General features: G+C 39.2%; 1 pseudogene; it reads right to left on the bottom strand.

Moving 5' to 3' along the window:
• Positions 1 to 3751: 3751 nt before the first annotated feature.
• On the bottom strand, positions 3752 to 4584 carry LOC134360913 (small ribosomal subunit protein uS2B-like; annotated as a pseudogene).
• Positions 4585 to 4937: the final 353 nt, after the last annotated feature.

The raw sequence follows: 4937 nt of genomic DNA, 5'->3' as shown, positions 1-4937 counted from the left end.
GTTCAGTGGCATTAAGTACATTTGCATCATGGTGCAGCCATCACCACACTCTATCTCCAGAACTTTTTCAACATGCCAAACTGAAACTCTGTGCCCACTGAACAATAACTCCCTAATTCCTCCTTCCCCAGCCCCTGGCAACTGCCATTCTACTTTATGTCTCTTTGAATTTGATACTCCAGGTATCTCACATGAGTAGAATCATACAGTATTTGTTGTTTTGTGACCGGCTTATTTCACTTAGCATAATGTCCTCAAGTTTCATTCATGCTGTAGTATGTCTCAGAATTTCCTTCCTTTTAAACGCTGAATAATATTTCATTTCATGTACATACCACATTTTGTTTATCTATTCATGTGCCAGTAGACACTTCGGTTGCTCCTAGCCCCTGGCTATTGTGAATAATGTGGCTTTGAATATGGTGTACGAGTATCTGTTTAAAGTCCCTGCTTTCAATTCTTTTGGGTGTGTACCCAGAAGTGGAATTACTGGATCATACGGTAATTCTGTTTTATTTTTTGAGAAACCACCACACCATTTTCTACAGCTGCTGTACCATTTTACATTCTCACCAATAGTGCACCAGGGTTCCAATTTCTCCACATCATCACCAGCACTTATTTTCTGTTTTTTTGATATAGTCATCCTAATGGGTATAAAGTGGTATTTAATTGTGGTTTTGATGTGCATTTCCCTAGTAATTAGTGATGTTTATCGTCTTTTATGTGCTTATTGGCCATTTGTATAACTTCTTTGGAGAAATGTCTATTGAAGTCCTTTGCCCATTTTAAAATCAGGTTATCTCTTTTTTTATTGTTGAGTTGTAAGAGTTCTTTATACACTTTAGATATTAATCCCTTATTATATGTATGATTTGCAAATATTTTTTCCCATCTTGTGGATGGCCTTTCTACCCCATGATAGTATCTTTTAATGCACCAAAGTTTATAATTTTAATGGGGTTTAATTTTTATATTTTTTCTGGATGACATCTTTCAACATAGGCTTTTCATGACTAAAACTTTTGGAAAGCAGGGCTCAGGTTAGACATGGCTGTGGTGAATTTTTATGTTATTCTATTTGTAGCAGAGCAAAAAGAACAAAGACTTGGGTTTTATAATTCACAATACTGACCTAACTGATTTGTGTACTGTGGATGATTCCATCACATGCTCAGCATTTAAAATTTTCCTCTTAGCCATTGAAGAAAACAGGGCTCCCTCCTATTCCTCTCATTGGATGCTATAGTATACCACTGGGAGGAACCAGCAGAGAGTCAGATGAAAGATATGCTTTAGCTTGCAAGTGACAGTAACCCAACTGTAATTGTCTCGACCAAAGAAAAATTCTAGCATGCAGAAAAAAGTTTAAATTCTGCTCTAAATTCATTGGCTCATATAACAGAAAAGGCCAGGGAGAGGTATCCTGGCTTCAGGTATGGGTGGCTCCAGGTCCTCAAACAATGTCACAGCTCTGCACCTCTGTGAGTTGGCTTCATTTTCAAGTTGTATTTGTCCTTATGATAAAGCAACGTCCATTGGCTCTTGACTTACTTCTTACCCTCTCAGCAGTACAGGCAGAAGACAGATAGTCTTTTCCTCATAGTTCCAAGAGAAGTCCCTATATGATCTTTTGTATTTAAACTGACTGTATTAGTAGCCCAAATGGCTGAGAAAACATCAGTGGGTCACCTGAAAAGTTTTCCTTGCTGAGCAAACATATTGTCTGATGAGCTACTGTGGTCAATATTGAAACTTGTTACCCCATGGATTTATTTCTTTCCATAATTAACTTTCTTCAACTTGTAGATGGGGGAACTACTCAAATTGATGGTATCTTATTCAGGGGCTGCATAATGGCTCCCCCTGCTCACAAGACGCAAGGAACCAGTGGCCTAAGAGTAGCAGAAAGAAAAGGCCGTAGAAATATTTTGTTTGGGGAAACAACATTTTTGTATAGATCATTGCTTCTGTAGTATTTAAAGTAAATAGAATTAGTTTCACTAATCAAATTCTGCCTGTTTTGTACAAATATGACAATGTGATAGAGTACTGAGCATGAAGACTGAAGACTCAAGCTTGAGTCCTGGACATACCATTTGCCTACTGTGTGTCTTGGGCTTGACATCTCTGAGCCTTGAATGTCTGATAAATAAAAAGTGTGAGGAGAGGGTGGTAAACACCAGCTAGACTGAAGAGTTGGATAGGACTGAGTATATGTGCTGATCATCTAAGGAGAAAAGCAGTGGTTATTAAAAAAAAAAAAGAAAAAGAACAAAACTATCCGTCTATTTTCTGACACTTATCCAAACAAACAGGAAGGTAAAGGCCGAAGAAGACTATTTTAGGCCTCTAAAATATCAGAAGGAGAAATAAAAATACTCTGGCACATTTGAACCAATTATTTAGACTCTGACAGAACTATTATTTCTTGAAAGCATAATTTCAAGGCTCCTTGAAAGACTACTCAAGTTTGTCTTTCTCTTTCCTCCTAAAAATGCCAGGTTCAAATGTTACTCCTTATACCCCCACATCAGTTTCCACCTGTCCTCCAGGCAGTCAATTTAAAATCTAATATATGTCTCTCTCAGGACCTTTGAACTTGCTGGTGCCTCCACTTGGAACGCTCTTTCCCCAGGGAGCTGTATGGCTCACTCCTCCACTGCGTTTAAGTCCCTGCTCGGTTTTCATCTCATTATAGGGGATTGTCCAATCACCCTATCTAAAATAGCCTCCTCCAACTCCATCACCCTCTATCTGCCTTTTTTCCATAAGAATCATTCCTACCTGACATTTTATACATTATTATTGGTCATTTTACATCCAGCACATAGCACAGTGTCCAGCACATAATGTGTGAATCAATATTTGTTAAATCAGTTAACAGAATAAATTAAATTCTTTTTTTTTTTACCCAAGTAAAAATTCAAAATTTACTAATTTTAAAGAATTAGATGATAAACATCTAAAGAATCACCAATTGAATAGTGAGCCTTTACAACATAGGTTCTGATTGACTTAAACATCTACTAAGATGTGACAATTGGCAGAGTTTCATGGCCTTAATGATTACTGGTTTCAGATTGCATTTATACTTGGAGATCTCCCTAGATTTATTTTTTCTGTCTTTTATTCATTTTACTGATTATACATATTTGTGGGGTACAGAATTGACTATCAATACATGTGTACAATGTGTGGTGATCAAATCGGGAAAATTAGTATACTCATGTTTACAAAACATAATCTTTGGGACCCTTAACTAGTTTCTTGCCAACCCCCCTCCTACTCCCTCTTTTCACCTCTAAAAGCCACAGTTCTGTTCTCTCTCTCTTTTTTTTTTTTGAAAGTTTAATGTATTATTGTGATTGTTTCTTTCTTTTCTTTCTTTATTTTAGCTCCTACTTGTGAGTGAGGACATGCTTTATTTCTCCTTCTGTGCCTGGATTATTACACTTAACGTAATTTTCTCTAAGTTCATCCATGTTGCTGTAAATGGCAGAATTTCATCCTTTTTTTATGGCAAGGTAGTATTCCATTCTATATATATACCTTTTCCTTATCCAGCAATCTGTTGATGGACATTTTTATTTTATTTAATAACAAGCACACATAAATCATTTTTTAAAATTGAAATTTTACAATGCATTTTTTTTTCCAGAAAGGATGATGTTTATATTCCGTCAACCTTATCTCCATTTTGCTCAAGAGCCTGTAGAAGAACACTTTAAGACCTGTCAGCAGTTGTTCCCTACCACTCAGTGGCCTGAGCATTGGAAGCTGCAGACTGGTCTTTAGTAGCAGGCTGAGTGCTCTGTCTTCAGGAGACACAGAGGCCACCTGCACGCCTTCAGACCAGTCTGCGACTTCAGGTGCAGTAGCTCAGGAACTGGAACAGTCCACTCGCCCTGAAATTCCTCCTTGGTCATGGCTTTTTCAGCAGTGGTCTGCTCTTCCTTTTCAATCTCTTCAGGATCTCTGCAGAAGTAGAGATCAGGCATGACCCCCCCATGGGTGTTCATGGGAGACGGTGCCACACGTGCACCGAAATTCTCAGGCTGCATCCACCACATCAGACCCACTGAGTGAGCTCCAGGGTTGTTGCATGGGATGGCAATGTCCACATAGTGCAGAGGAGAATCTGTGTTGTACAGAGTTATGGTAGGCGGGTTAACATAAGACACTTCTGTGAGAGGCTGGTCGTCAGCCCTGGGCTCAGTAACCACAGAGGACACAGCTCCCAGAAGGCTACCTGGATCTGGTTAGTGAAGGTTTTGGGGTGACGTGGCCAGCAATAGGAGTGGCTCCAGTGCAGCAAACTTTGGCATGACCCACTGTCCAGTACTGCTGGAGGATATGACACTGACATCAGCTGGGTTTCCAGTGGCAACCATGGCACAAGCTGCCAGGAGAAGCATCTCCCAGGTTCTCTTCAGTTTATGATATTGATGCCTTCACTTTTCTTTTTGTACATGTAATTTCTATTGGGAAGTCAAGGTTGGAGCCATCTAAGTGAGTTCTTGCTGCAGAGAATTTGAGGACATGCTCCTTCCTCATTTGCAGGACATCAAGGGCTCTGGACATTGTGAAAGTTTCTCTTTAAGTTATGACAGGAATTCAGAATGATACCATATGGACCCCTCTCTGGGTAGCATGGAAAGGCTACGCAGGTTTTTGATAAACAATAAAAATGGTATTGTGACTTTTCAGACACGATCTCTTTCTGGGTGACTGTAGTTTGGTAACTGCGACTGCTCGGTTCTAGGAAATCATCTTAGCTCCCTTGCCTTCTTCTTTATTGCAAATTTGCCCTTGGACAGATTTTTTTTTTTTTTTTTTCAGCTGGCAGGAATGAGGATCAAAACTCTTGACCTTGGTGTTACCAACACCACACTCTAACCAAGTGAGCTAACGTCAGCCCTGAATAGATTTTTTTT

The sequence above is a fragment of the Cynocephalus volans genome, chromosome 12, assembly GCF_027409185.1.
Source record: "Cynocephalus volans isolate mCynVol1 chromosome 12, mCynVol1.pri, whole genome shotgun sequence".
In the NCBI taxonomy this organism is placed as follows: Eukaryota; Metazoa; Chordata; class Mammalia; order Dermoptera; family Cynocephalidae; genus Cynocephalus; species Cynocephalus volans.
This window is presented reverse-complemented; position numbering and strand designations above follow the sequence as displayed.